Here is a 16,199-nt window from a genome sequence, read left to right on the forward strand (position 1 = left end):
CCATGTCTTATGATTTCAATGTCCTCTTTTACATCTTCATGTTCATTCTTGTGCTGTTCATTGTGGTTATCATCACTTTCACAGAAATTTTTTTGTTTTTAATCTGTGTGCTGGCTTATTTAAGTGATTTATTTTCCAATTGTGATTTTGTCTTCCCTATGGATTCTTACTTCTTTTCTATTTAGAGAAGACCTTTCAATATTTCCTTTAGGATAGGTTTAGTATTGCTATGAGAGATTCTTTATCTCTCCTTCTATTCTAAATGATAATCTTCCTGGGTAGAGTATCCTAGTTTGCAGATTTTTCCCTTTCAGGACTTCGAATATATCTTGCCACTCCCTTCTGGCCTGCAACGTTTCTGTAGAGAAATCAGTTGATAGCCTAATGGGGGTTCCCTTGTAATTCACTCTTTGTTTTTCTCTTGCTGCCTTTAGAATTCCCTCTTTATCTTTAACTTTTGCCATTTTTATTATAATATGTCTTGGTGTAGGTCTGTTTGTGTTTATCCTGCTTGGGACCCTCTGTGCTTCCTGTACCTGGATATCTGTTTCCTTCTTTAGGTTTGGGAAGTTTTCAGACATAATTTCTTCAAGTATATTTTTGGTCTCCTTTTCTGTTTCTTTTCCTGGAATCCCTATTATGTGTGGGTTGGCACACTTTATATTATCCCATCTGTCTCATACTATTTTCTTTTTCTTTTTTTTTTTATTTGGCTTTCTGTCTGCTGTCCTGATTGGGTGATTTCCATTATTCTGTCTTCCAGGTCACTTATTCATTCTTCTGCATTATTCATTCTGCTATTCATTGCCTTTAGCTCAGCTTTCATCTCTGTAAATGAGTTTTCTAATTTTTCTTGGTTCCTCTTTATAGTTTCTAGTTCCTTTTTACAGTGCTCTGCATTTCTTTTGATAGCCTTTCTTAATTCTTTCATTATCATTATCTCCTTTTTGAACTCAGTGTCAGAGACCTGTTTCATTGTTAATTCTTCCAGGGGAATGTTCTTGATATTTTAACTGGGAGTTGTTCCTCTGTTCCTTAATTTTACTTATATTTCTCTTATTCTGTGAGTTTAGGAGAAAGTTACCTACGAACTCAGTGTCAGAGACCTGTTTCATTGTTAATTCTTCCAGGGGAATGCTCTTGATATTTTAACTGGGAGTTGTTCCTCTGTTCCTTAATTTTACTTATATTTCTCTTACTCTGTGAGTTTAGGAGAAAGTTACCTACTGTGGTCTTGGACGGCTATTTATGTGTGAGGTTGTCCCTGTGTAGCTTGTGTGGGTTTAATATTTTTGGTGTGAGGGCTGTTTTTAGTATGGATGCCTGTCACCTCTTTCCCCAGAGTGTGCTGGTTGTTTCCCCCTTGATAGGGGGTGTGCAGATGCAGTGGCTCATGCCCAGTCTTGGGGTTCTCAGTTCAGGCAGGCAGCTCAGGCGTGCACTTGGGACATGTGATGGGAGTGGAGGCAGCTTGTAATAACGACTGGAATTTGGGTGGGTTCATGACCACTCCCAGGGTCTGGGAGGGAGTCAGCAGGGGCCCACAACCACTCCTGGTGTCTGAGTGGGAGGTGGTGGGGTCCCACAACTGCTCCTAGCGTCTGGGGAGGCAGCAGTGGAGGCTTGCCACTGCCTCTGGAGCCCATTCAGGCAGTGTCCTGCCCTCTGAGAGTGTACACAGAGGAAGAAGTCTACAATCTGGTCCCACCCCTCCCCACATGCACCCCGCAAACAATGGCGACTGGCCTCTAAAGTGGCCCAGGCTTCCTCTGCTTACACACCCAGCCACAGTCACACTGGATTCCAGCGCCCCGACCCCACCCCAGTCTGTCTACACACAGCCAACCCCAGTCCTCTCCTGGTTCTGATCTCTGAAGCCTGAGTTCCAGCAACCAGCCCCCACCAGCACTGGCAGACGTGCATGTCAGGCTGTGGAGTGCTGGGCAGCAGCACTGACCACCTGTGCAGTTCTCCCTCTGCTCTGGCTGCAGCAAACTGGTTGCTGCATTCTCCTCTGAGGCTCTGAAGCGCCCCTTCTGTCTTGGCCAATCTCCCTGCCGGTAAGGGGGCTTCCCAGGGTGCAGGAACCTTTCCCATTTTACAGCTCCCTCCCAGGGGCACAGGTCTCATCCTGATTCCTTGCTCGCTTTTTTTTTCTTTTTTCCTACCCAGTTACGTTGAGATTTACTTGCCTTTTCAGAAGTCTGAGGTCTTCTGCCAGCGTTTAGTAGATATTCTGTGAGAATCACTCCACATGTAGATGTATTTTTGCTGTATTTGTGGGAGAGGGTGAGCTTCACGTCATGCTACTCTGCCATCTTGCTCTCTCCCAGAATCAATTCTTGTAACTGTTCCAAGTGTGCTTCAAATGAATTATGTTTTCTGTAACCCTTCAAGGCAGAAGTGTTTGTATTTCCACTCCCATTTGGTAAGGCTTGTGATTTGTGTTGTTTAAATTTTCTGTATGCTGTTGATTTGTATATGGGATTTCTCAACAATTGAAAAAGAGCTGTTTAATTCTCTCAGTTGCTTGGTGGATTTTTCAGTTTCTCTGTGGACTTCTATTAATTAATGCTCTGTATATTTTGAGGCTATTTTCACGTGGAAATGTAATATTATGTAACATTTTTATGAAAATGATGATCACCATATCCTGTTGGTTAGAAGCAAGAAACAGATCCTGCCCACATTGAAGGCAAGGAGATTACACAGTGTTAAGGACTAGGACAGATCTTTTAGATTTATCCTTAGAGTCTCACTTCAACAATAAATATTTGTAGTATTAAACACTACCTGGATAATTTAAGTGGCTTTGAACATTTTAATTTCATTTATACCCACCCCAAATTACATTGTCATGTATTTGACAAAGTGGACTTTGTCAAATTAAACACTTACTCTGAAGAAGGCACTGCTAATAGAAAGACAAGCCACAGACTTGGAGAATCCAATTCCAAATAATCTATCTGACAAAGGACTTGTATCAAGAATATATAAGGAAGTCTAAACACTCAACAGTAAGAAAAAGAACAACCTAATAAGAAGGGGGGGGGCAAAAGATTTGAACAGAGACTGCACCAAAGAAGATATTCAAATGGCAAATAAGCATATGAAAAGATGTTCAAACTCATATGCCATTAGGGCACTGCAAATTAAAACCACAATTAGAGATCACCACACACACAATGGGTAAAATTTTTTAAAACATGATAATGCCAAGTGCTGGTTAAGATGTGGAAGAAGTGGAGCAATTGGAACTCATATTTGTGGTAGGAATGTAAAGTGATACAGAAACTTTGGAAAAGTTTAACTCACTCTCACTCCTAGGCATTTACCCTATAGAAGTGAACATTTATATTTACATAAAACTGGTACCTGAGAATTTATAGCAACTTTATTCATAATGGCCTAAACTGGAAATATCTCTCATGTCCATCAATTAGTGAATGGATTAAAAGCTGGTACATCCATATAGTGAAGTCCAACAATAAAAATAATGAATATTGATTTACATAACAATATAGATGACACTTAAATGCATTTTACTAAGTGAAAGAAGCCAGATCAAAAGGTCTACATATTGCACGACTCCATTCATATAACCTTCTGGAAAGGGCAAAACCATAGGGATGGAGAACAAATAGGTGGTTTCCAGGGATTGAGGGAAAGGGTTTACAACAAAAAGAGCAATCAAGAGAAATTATTAATGCTAAAACAATTGTGTATGGTACTGGAGTGGAAGGATACATGACTCTATACTTGTCAAAACTATAGAACTATACATGATAGGAATGAATTTTAGTGTATGCAAATTAGAAATAAAAATCTCAAACAAATGGATATTTTTGCCTGTCAAATGATGAGAGATTTATAAAAGGAAAGGGCATATTTTGATGCACATTTATGCACCACTGATGGGAATGTTATTTGTACAATATTGAGGACAATTCAACAACACCTTTCAGGTGCCCTAATAATGCTCTCATCAAACTCAGTAATTCCAATTCTAGAAATTTATTCTAAAGAAATAGAGATGCACATAAAGGTTAATGTGCAATTATGTTCATTACATTTTAATTTTATAGGCAAAATTGATAATATCCAAAATGTCTGCATCATGGGATCATCCACAGTAAGTCCCCTATATACAAACAAGTTCCATTCCAAGAGCGTGTTCATAAGTCCAATTTGTTCATAAGTCCAACAAAGTTAGCCTAGGTACCCAACTAACACAATAGGCTATATAGTACTGTACTATAATAGGTTTATAATACTTTTTACACAAATAATACATAAAAAACAAACACGAAAAATAAAGAAAACATTTTTAATCTTAAAGTACAGTACCTTGAAAAGTACACTAGTACAGTATAACAGCTGGCATACAGGGGCTGGCATCAAGTGAACAGGCAAGAAGAGTTACTGACTGGAGGGAGAAGAGGTGGGAGATGGTAGAGCTGAAGGATCATCAGCAATAGGTAAGCTTCAATTTTTTTTTTAACCTTAATTTAAAAATACTTTTTTTATTTAACATCTTTATTGGAGTATAATTGCTTTACAATGGTTTGTTAGTTTCTGCTTTATAACAAAGTGAATCAGCTATACATAAACATATATCCCCATATCTCTTCCCTCTTGCGTCTCCCTCCCATCCTCCCTATCCCACCCCTCTAGGTGGTCACAAAGCACCGAGCTGATCTCCCTGTGCTAGGCGGCTGGGTAAGCTTCAGTTTCACTCACATTCTGGGCCTGAAATAAAGATACTGTACTACTATGCTCTATACAGTACGGTACAGTAAAGTACACAAAAGCACAACCACTTGTAGAAGATGCATGCACGTGACAATGTACACCAGACACGTGAACTAACTTACATGACTGGACATGTGAACACACGTTCGCATCTTTGAAAGTTTGCAACTTGAAGGTTCATATGTAGGGGGACTTACTGTAAATGAATTTTGTTAGAACCATATGAAATATTATGTGACACTTAATACTGTATTTTTAAGTAATGCTAATGATATAGGAGAATGCTTGTTTATTCTCAAATGAGAAAAGTTAGAGAATAACATATACAATGTCAATTTTATTTTTAAACTGTGTTATATACACTTATTTTAAAGAGTAAAAGGAAATACATGCAAATGTTATGAATTATTTTCTGGGTTATAAGATTATAGGTATTATTTACTTTTTAATTTATACCTTTCACTTTATTTTTTAACAATGACCACTTGTTACTTTTGTCATCAAAAAGAGAACATTTTTTATTTTCAAAAAAGAAACAAACCCAGCCTAATGCAGCCAATCCCATGATCTTTTCAGTTGCTATCTTCACTCAGAAGGCCACACTGTTGTCCCCCTGGATGCTTGTTGTTGTCTTGCTCCTTCAGGTACTGGACTCATTGCAGATGAATGAATACCTGCCAAAGTGAGAGACAGAGAGTGGCAGCATCTCTCCAGCAACATGAAACTGCTTAGTTAAACTGGCCTGATCAGCCACAGGCTGATACTGGTATCAATCTCTATGACCTATACAGGGAACAGATGTCTTTAAAAGCTATAATGCCCATCTTATATAACTGGAAGTTTCCCCTCTTCTAAATCTTTCTTCTATGAAATAATCTTTTAAAACCCTTCTCCAAAGCAGCTCCTAATTTTATTTTAGATATTCCATCATTCTCTGGGGAATGACAAACGTCCAAGTATTGACCTTTCATTGTACTGTTTCCTTATGTCCTATCTGCTGTTTGGGGTTGCATGAAGCCATTCTGCCCACTATCTCTGGCCCATTCATCCTATTAAAAAGAAAAACAAAAAAACTGAGCTATTTGGTACTACTTGTGCTATTTCCTCTGTCCTCAACCCCTTTAACACCCTGTTATTGAACTGGAGAGTTCTTCTAAGTTGCAAACTTTTTTCTGGGTTGTTTTTTTTATACAGGTCAACAGAAACCTCCACAAGGGCAGACCTACCTAAGAAAAGTGGCTGACAGTGACTCTCACGAGTAACGAAAGTGCAGCACAACAACTTACCTTCACCCTACCTCTAAAAATAACAGGTTCATAAAGTGAGTCTCAGTGCCTTCTCCACTGAGGTAAAGGATTTTATGACCTTTACTTTTCTCTCCTCCCCTCATTCTTAATGGCAATAAGGAGTTAACACCTATCTTCACTCACAAATATCAGAAATCTCAGGTTTGCTTCCTTCAATCATGTAGGCTTCTAGGTCTAATACCCACTAAAATGTCAAGCATTTGTTACTCCATAATGGGATTTCATAGCTTCCCTCTCCTTCCCCTCTGCACCGCACTCCTTCTCTCCTTAAATCCAGAGAGAAACATGGTGTCACTACCAACACTCACTGAATCTTCATTCACTCATTCACAGTAAGGCTCTTCCTATCTGGGGCCTGTTACAGATGGCCTGGGGGAAGGAAAAGAAAATAAACACCTGCTGAAACCCATCAGGGTGGGGCAGGAGATGAAAGGTGGCTAGAGAGAGCAAGGAGTGCACTAGAAGGATTATGAAGAAAGGAGAGGCAAGGCACAGGATAAGGCACCAGAAGATGTGACTAGGGGTGTCCTGAACAATCACTGGGAATATTTGAAAGGTTCAAGACTTTCCACTTCCCCCATACCCTATCTTGCCCATCCCCAAGAGACAAAAAGTAACCTGACACTGTTTACTATTGACCCATAAGATGTGTGTCCTTATATATCATATGTATGCAAATCCTAATCTCTGATGACCAAGTTAGAAAGGGAAACAAGCCCTCCTACTGGTATTTCATAATCAGTTGAGACATCAGGAGTAATCCCTGGGGCTGGGGTCCAGTTGCTAGCCATGGCTACAGTGTCTCCTGTGGCTGCCCCAGGAGATAAGGTGGGAGTTGGTTTCAGGGTGATTAACATTGAGTATTCTCCAACTGCAGAGTAATTATGACAAATTCAACCCCAACCTTAGTATTCATACCTCCTTGGGTTTTAAGAGATGGAAAGAAGTGCTAATGAAAGACAGTGACTCACAGTGGCATATACGTGGGATAGAGAAGTGCCAGTGGAAGGAGAAAGTCATGGCTTTTGTTTGCTTTAATCAGTGATATCTTAGCCATAGGACTGAAGGAAAAAGAATATGAATACAGGGATTGGGGTTATTTTCAAGTCAATTGACTACCTTCCTTCCATGAAGTTGGGGTCTTACGTTGCTGAAACTCAAACTCATCTCTGGTGGCCTATATTCCAGCATTGGGGATCTGGCAATTTTTGACTACATGGTGTCCTCTTTATGCGAAGTGATAGTTCATATATACATACATAGAGTACAACTTCTGAAAGGAGCCAAGAGGGCTAAGCATGCAATTGAAAAGAGCAACCTGTGGTCTGGAGAGTCTTCAAAAGAGTGATCTATCTATTGAGTCATGCTTTGCAAAGCTGGGATGAAGAGAGGCTGTAGTCATCCTCTGATCTTTTCCTTTTCTTCTCCTTCATGAAGTCTTCTACCAGCTCCTCCTGAGGAATAAATATAGAGCAGCCCCCATGGGAGGGGATGGGCTATCTGAGGGTCTGGTCACTCTAACACAGTGGCTCTAAACCTTTATTGGAATATTGGCTCATTTGAAGACTATAACAAAAGAAAAATGACTGCATGCAATTTCAGAGGGTTCAGAGAGACTCTCTTCCTAAACTTTACCTTCCAAGTCCTAAGGGCCATCTCTTTGCATCAATTTCCAGCCATCCTTCCCAACAGCACAGGGAACATCTACAATATGGCCACCAGACTGGATGCATCCTGAAGCTAAATGGCTTTTACAAAGTGGTTTTGTTATTCACCCACTGATGTGGGCTTTGTCTACTCTTTATCTTAAAAGCTCAATTAGATAATAGGACTGTGTCTTGTTCTAATCAACACGAGTGTTTTTCAAGTACTGTGCCTGTCTTTTTCAAAGGGCAGTTCTAGTTCACTCCTCAACTCAGAGGCTCAGAAGCCAAAGCACATTATGGAACACAGCCAACAAAAGCCTGTACCATGTAATGAAGTTACATCAAGGTCAAGGGAAAATTTTAATCCTAAACAAATCTTTTTATCATACTTCCAGATGACCAGCCTTGCTGCTCTTTCAAAGAGTTAGGAGATGGCCACAGGATTCCACCAGTGTTAAGGGCCAGCAGCCTAGCTATCCTTGCCTGGGATTGCTGCTCATTTTCACACATGAAATGTTGACAGATCCAAAAGGGATAAACAGATGGCACACAGCGAAGTGTCAGATATAGAACAAGCACTTAATAAAGGAGGGGATCATTTTAGATGTGCATTCTGCCAGCCAAAACCTCAGTGCAATGGGCAAACCACAGTTTTTGCATCTTCTAGTAATCCCCACCACTCTTCTGAGGCTCATACTACCATCCCACTACAACCTCTCTTCTCTTGCATCTGCACAACTGTCATGTGCCAACCTCCAGATCATTCCTCAGTCACTGAAGCCTATTTTATCTAGCCTACAGTGTTCATTCCTAGCCCAGCTTTTGCTATAATCCTGGGTCACTTCAGTATCCAGGTAAACAACCATCTGACATCCTACCATCACAGGTATCTTGATCACTCCAATTTTAAAATTTTAACATTCCAAAGTTCAGCCCCTGATACAGGTCCTATCATTCTAGTTTTCCAACTACTCAGCACCCATCTTGATTGCACTAAGGCCTCTTTTTTTTACAGACTCTGAGCTTCCTTCCATATACAGTCTGGATCCTCAAATCCATTTCTGCATAACTCCTCTCTTGCTAGCTGTCCATCCCTCAATCAATCAAGATCAGTTCCAGGCAACCAAATGTTACTTGTAACAATGGTCCAAGACCACTTTATATTTTCCTGAATCTATTATCAAGCTTCAAACTAGTTGTTCACTTTGATATGTCATAAGCTCTCCAATCCAGCCTTTTGGCCTGGATATTCCTTAGACTCTTGTCTCCATAATCCTGGCCCTGGTCAGCTTCCTCTCTATCATCCACCTCTCCAATTACAAATCTTCAACACCCTTATCAGGTACTCTTCCTAACTCTTATTCTTGTCACTATGCCCCAGTGAAGAGGTAACTCCTTTCATCTAAGGCTATCCCTCCACCTGTGTTCTAAGAGCCAAAAGTTATCATCTCTCTCCCACATGTACAATGCCTCCCTTTTCCCTGCCCTGTAGTCTGTGAGCATGCTCAATTTTCTCCTACATTAAAAGGGAGCTTTTATGACTCACTGTAGGGCCCTGATGGAATTGGTTAACTTGTATTCTAGTTGTCACATCTTCTAACAGAAAGAAGGCTTCTCATGAAGCAATAATGATTTATCACACTAAATAAGAAAAAGGAAGTATGAGCCTGTTGAGTGGTGAAGATAATCTGGAGGCCTACCTGTTAATGTAGGTAAGGGGATAGCTGAGGTATAGTTGAAAGGGGAAAACTGTGAATACCAGCCACAGGAGCAAACCCCAGACTGTGAGGATGAAGTTTCTGATCAATGATCACTCTGGTCCTACCCAAGGAGCAACTGGCAGCAAGTGTAGTAGTGGCAGCAGCAACAATGCAACATCTGCAAGTAGCCAAGACTAAAATACAGGCATAGAAACAGAGTATTTCATGGAAAATACAATATTAAATATGACATATATGTGGCATTTGTGCTGCTACTCCCCTTCCCCCACCCCCAGCAAACATCACTAATTAGTTATAATCCTCTTTCATACTGAGCTGAGATCTGGCTTCAGAATCCTTTTTATAAAACATAATCAAGACAGGTACTATCAATCAGTTGGAGATGGTACTTGAGATGAAGTATATTTGCTATTTTTGCACTACACAGAAAAGTCCTTGGCAAAAGAATTAGAAGATAGGAGTAAGCTTCAGGAGAAAGCATACTGAAGACAGCTTGGACGTTGTAGGCAACTGGCGGGGACAAGCTGAGCCCATGGAGATCACAGAGCAGGCGCCCAATTAATGTCTGTTGATGATTCATTTTTTCATTCAACAAACATTTAATGAGGCCTACAATGTGCACCGGATTAGGCACTGTGAATACAAAGATGAATAAGGCACTGTCCTTGCCCGTTAGGAATTTAGAGTCTGGTAGACGAGAGCCATAGACACGGACAATGATAATACAACCTGATAAGTGCTAGGACACTTAGCAGGTTGTATTATATCCATCCGAGTAGGATTTCTTCAGGTTGCTGTTGGATCCATGAAGTCCTCCCAGCCACCAGGGCCTGCTGTTGTTTCTGTCACGCGGTGAATGTCCCAAGAACTAACAATGATACCTGCAATTTATAGCATGCTTATAACATACACTTTACAATATCCTCATGAAAACCCTGCAAATTAATTATTATAATAGATGAAGAAATTGAGGTTCAATGAGGTTTAGTAACATGCCTTAGATCACACAGTTATTAAGTAGTTGAGCCAGGTTTCAAATCCAGTTTTGACCAATTCCAAAGCATTTTACTACATTTTTTAGGATACTTTTATTCAGTTTGGGTACTGTACAAATTTTCAACGACTTTATATTTGGAAATAAGAGCAAATGCAATAGATTAGTGATCAGGGCATGGACAAAAGTCATCTGTTTTCCCAACCTATTTGGCAGAGGGAAAAAAAAAGGCAGAGAAGTGACTTCACACTAGCATGCCATTGAAAACCTTGAGGTCAGTTAGTTTTACTTTCTTTTGCAAACCCCAACATCCTTATTGACAATATAAAATATAAGTACCTCTAGTTAACTATCTTCTTTTAATCCTCGTCAAGGTCAACATCATTATCTGCAGCAACTACAGTTCATATAGCATTTAGCATATTCCACACCAGTTCCAAGCAGTTTACAGAAATAATCCCATTAAATACTTACATTCCCACCCTCACTCATCATTGCAAAAAGATATTATTAATTCTATTTTACATAAGAAGTACCAGAGAGGTGAAAAACCATGCTCAAAACCACATTGGTAAGTGTGAGACTCGATTTGAGTCCAAGACCCAAACTGTCACTGTACTGCTTTGCTGTCCTGCTCGGGGCTTCCTGTCCCAAACCTTCTTCCCCCTACTGCCCTCCAGGATGGCTAGTGACATAAGGTCCACTGAAAATACATAAGGTCTACTTAAACATAATCTCCTATTAATCATTGAGTCACAGAAAGCCATTCTCTGAATCCCCAGGGTCACCACTCTGAGCCTTAAGGGGAGAATTTCCCAAATATTCTGTTTATATTGCTTTGAGAAAAGAGAAAATAAACACTGGATATATTTAGATTTTTAATTATTGAATGTATTTTTTTACCAAGAGATATAACCATAAACATTTAAAAATCCCTAAGCAAAATAAAGCAATTGAGACAATAACTAAGGCCATTTCTTCCCTGAGTGGGTTTTAAATATAAAAGCCTCCATTTTTGGTAAAAAATATTTTGAGAGATATATGACAATGAGATTAGCCCTGCTATTGATGAGAAGGACCAGGAACTTAGTAATACTATGAGAAGTCTACAGCTGTTCAGATGTCTTCCCAAGAGTCAAAATTTCATATGTGGCTGCCCCCCAAACCAAAGAAACTTGCAAAATCTGTGCAGCAAAGCCCTAGTCTGGAAGGAACATCTTTAGATGTTCACCCATCTAAAGAACACGTGAGGATCTTTCATGAAGGCCAGGGGTGGGGATGGGGGATACACACTTGCCGAAGCCTGAAAGCCTAAATTTTCCCATGTTCTAATTATATCTGTATTTTGTATAAACCCTTATTTGAGAGGTTATCCCCTCTTCTTCACTCCCACTCCTTCTAGCCTTAGATCACATATCATCTTAACTACTACAGTATCCTTCTAACTGATCTCCCTGTCCAGATTTGAAAATCTTCCATACTACCAGAGTGACCATCAAAAGCATCTCCTTAAAACACTCAAAATGAAATCCAAATTTCATGGCATATTTCCAATCTAATTTCATGAACTACTTGTAGTTTCCCAATTCATCATTCTATTTCTAATCCCCATACCTTTGCTTAGAAGGTACTTCCCTCTGTTTTCTGCCTAGTCAACCTTTACTTTTTTAAAGAATCAACTGAAGCATCAGTTCCTCCAACCTCTGCATCTCCAGACTCAGTCAAATGATTTCTCTTCTGAACCCCATAGTATCTTGTACATACCTCCATTGTAGAGCATACCATACTGTTGTAAGTATCTGTGTACATGTCGAACTCTCTCACTAGACTGAGAACTCTTTGAGGGCAGGAATCGTGTCTAATTCATCTCCATATCCCCATCACCAAGCACTGTGCCTGGCAGCACAAAAGGCAGCAGAGAGAAGCTGAAGATGCAGGAGAGAGAACAATAAAGCAATATTCTTGAACTGAGGCATAATACAAATATGATGAATGAGTTGAAGCTATAGAAAAATATATTTCAGCTCAGTATTACATAGAGCTCTTGAAAGAAGAGATAAGTTAACTCAGGGAGGAGTTCCCTATCACTAAGTACACTCACTTGGAGGCAAAAAGACCATTTGTTGGGTATATTATAAAAGGACTTGAATTAGGGTCAAATTAAAATAAGCTGTTTTAGATATGAGATTTTTTTTTTTAAGGTCCTTCTATCCTTGAGGTTCTAAATCTATAACCTATGCTATAATCAAAAGAGCCATCACTCTGAGCCCATGTCACAGTGAATGGTGGCTCCCAGAGTTGTGGACAACTGTTGAGGCTTCATCTCATTCCTGTCCATTAGCAGACTGATTGTACAACATAACTCATTTTCCGGTGGCCTGATTCCCTGGTGACCCTTGAACCTGGAGCAGGAAATACTTTAAATGCTTTAAAGGCCACCAAGTAGAACCTCATGACCAAATATCTTCCACAACCTGCTACCTGAAGCCTTACGTTTCTTCCTTAAACCTTTAGTGCCTTTGATCAGTTTGTTAAAATGCCACTTAATCTAATATGGCGAGCTCGCACCAATTCAGTGTATACTATAGGATGGATAAAAACAATACAACCTTCTGTACCTCATGAAATCATCTAGTCTCACCTTCCCCTCCATCCAACACAAATCAAAGAATGCCTACAAAATATCCTGATTTTTAATTCTGGTACTGTTTCTTCAACTGCAAAATATGGACATTGTATTGAATAGTCTCTCAGATCCCTTTTACCCCAGAGAAATATATGTTCCTCACCTATAAAATAGACAAGTGGAATCGGTTCTTCCAACTTCACCAGATTTTTATAAGGGTCAAATAAAACCATGTTTCTGAAAGGCTTCTAAATGATAAACTGCGATACAAATGTAAGGAATTACTATTGCAAATTAAGATATATAGGAGGGGAGAGGTAAAAGAAGTATGCTCTGCCATTAATGAGATTAGTTACCTGAGCAAACTTATTCTACCTCTCTGGGATGCCTCAGAGGGTTGTGATGATTAAATGGGAACATGTGAAGTAGGCACACAATAAAAATCAGTTTCATCTGCCCTGACTGAGACAGAATCTCAGTTATAAATGTGACCTTAAAGTGCATGTAATCCAACTTTCACTCCATGCAGGGAGATTCTCAAATTCCACTAGGTTATTATTTCCAAGAGTATTTTCATCTTTGGACATTCTTGAATCTGTTACTCCATTAACTAGAACTGCCTTTACACAACAAAACCAACTATCCCTGACTTCAGACCAGCAAGCTCTCCATTTTGGAGTTGTCTCCCACAATCTAAATAGCTCTAATTCCTATAATGCTTCTCATAGGATCTAAGTTCAAATATGTCTCTGTATCCTGGATGTTCTCCTTTAGCTCCCTCTCAGAGAGTTGCTCTTAAAATTGAAACAAAACCATCAAGTGGAACAGGACTCTTACCTCTCCGAAACTGTAAACTTTTGTAGTGAAAACACAACCAGTTAGCTCTATATTGGAGGGTTTGAAGGTCTTCAATGGGTACATATGCTATAAACAATAAGCAGAGTCCCCAAAAGCTTGCAGGATGGAAGAAGCACTTCGAAAAGGGAAAGGGGAGGGTCAAAGGGATGCTGACAGTATTAAAAACAAATGGCTTACTACATAATTTCCCCTAATATTAGCAACCACCTCTATACTTATGCAGAACAGGGATATGGAACATTATAAATAATGCAGACTCCTAGGGCCTTGTGGAAGAAATGGTAACGTCATATTCAAAAATACATTTTATATGACCTTTTATACTAATAGAGTCTAGTCTATGCAGATGACACCTTCTGTACTTTTCCCACCAGAATCTCAGTTCCTAAGATATCTGCCTACTTCTTCCAGAAACTAGGAAAAAAATATTGAAAATAATAAGTGGAAAAGACAAGCACACAATAATGAAGACCTGAATAAAAGGAGAAACATACCACCTTCATGTATGAGAAAATTATAAAGATGACAGCTCTCCAAAAATTATTCTATAATTCAACGCCATTCCAACTGTAACTCCAATGGTATTTGTGGTGAGAACTTGACATGCTCTTTCTAATGGGCTCCTGGAAGAACAAGTATATGAAAATAAAGAAATTTTTTAAAAAATGAATGAGGGTCTTTCCCTACTAGATAAAGTTGTTATTTAAAACTAGACATGTAGGAACATATAGCAGTCACATTGTCTAATCACAATGCAATAAAACCATATATACATTTCATTATATGTATATATTTCAACATATATTATATACTTCATATATATATGAAATATGTGCTCAAACCAGAAAACCTCAACATGAAGCATCACAGTAAATAACAATTGGGTCAAAAAAGAAATGTAAATTACAATCAAGCCAATTTAGCAAGTAAAAAAGGAACACTATAACATAAAGCCAATACTATACATAGCTTTATGTTCTCTTATTATAAGGTAATGAAAAAGAATTACTTTCAGTAAAGATAACAAACAAAATGAGAGTCAAACAAAGGAGAAGAATAGGGGACAAAGAATATGTGAATAAATAATAGCCTAAAACTTGCCAAATTTGATGAAAAAAATATTAATCTATACATGCAAGATCAATGTATGCCCAAAAGGATAAAGTCAAAGACACTCAAATCTAGACTCATGACTAACTTCAGAATCTTGAATGCAGCAAGAGAAAAACAACTCATCATGTACAATGGCTCCTCAGTAAGTTATAGCTGACTTCTCATCATAAACCATGGAGACCAAAAAACAGTGGGTGATATATTCAAACTGCTGAAGGAAAAAGAATGTAAACTGAGAATTCTATGTTCAGCAAAACTATCCTTGATAAATTAAGAATTATAGCATTACTAGATAAACAAAAATTAAAATAATTCAGTGCTAGTAGACATGCCATCTACAAGAGATACAAAATCAAGTCCTTCAGGCAGAAATGAAAAGACATTAGACAGTAACTCACATGCACATGAAAAATAAAGAGCACCAATAAGATAACTCCATAAATAAATATAACAGACAAAAAAAATCTGTATTTATTTGTAACACTTTTCTTCCCATTTCTGACTTAAGGACAATAGCATAAAGGAATAACTAGAAAATTGTGTTGATATGCTTACGTCATGTACAGATGTAATTTACATAATAATAACATCACAAAGGAAAAGACAGGGAACAAAGACATAGCAGAACAAATTGTATACACAATTGAAATTAAGTTGGTATTAATCTGAAATCAATTCTTTTAAGGTAAGTTGTTAACTGAAAGATCAGAGCAACCATGAGAAAAACAACTCAATAAATATAATAAAAGAAAAAAGGGAATTTAAGTGGTACAAGAAAATGCTTAAAATATTTAACAAAAATAAAAGAAGGTAGTAATACAGGAACAGAGGAACAAAAAGACGTAAGACTCATGGAAAACAAGTAGCAAAACAGACATCAATCCTACCTTGTCAGTAATTACACTAAAGATAAAAAAATTTTTAAGTAATGCAATCAAAAGACAGAGCTTGGAACAACAGATTTAAAAAATATAATCTACCTATATCTTATCTACAAGACACAGTTTAAATTCAAAGATACAAAAAGTTTACAAGTAAAAGGATAGAAAAAGACGTACCAGGCAAAAACACTAACCAAAAGAGAGCTGGAGTTAGCTATACTAATAATAAAATACACAATTAAGAAAAGATTATTACTAGACATGAATAAGGATATTTTATTACAATCAAAGGATCAATCCA

General features: G+C 38.4%; 1 protein-coding gene across 15 annotated transcripts in view; it reads right to left on the bottom strand.

Annotated features, from left to right (window-relative positions):
• Nucleotides 1–3,412: 3,412 nt before the first annotated feature.
• Nucleotides 3,413–16,199, bottom strand: part of LOC307180014 (uncharacterized protein) — a 63,493-nt gene continuing 50,706 nt past the window's right edge. For 8 of the 15 annotated variants that reach the window (XR_013825646.1, XR_013825647.1, XR_013825648.1 and 5 more), the window contains one exon: nt 3,413–14,527. The gene's annotated coding sequence lies outside the window, so the exon portion shown is untranslated. Of the gene's footprint in view, nt 14,528–15,102; nt 15,229–16,199 lie in introns of all 15 variants that reach the window. The other 7 variants (XR_013825639.1, XR_013825640.1, XR_013825641.1 and 4 more) reach the window with 7 other exon arrangements.

Source organism: Stenella coeruleoalba, assembly GCF_951394435.1.
Source record: "Stenella coeruleoalba genome assembly, chromosome: X".
Lineage (NCBI taxonomy): Eukaryota > Metazoa > Chordata > Mammalia > Artiodactyla > Delphinidae > Stenella > Stenella coeruleoalba.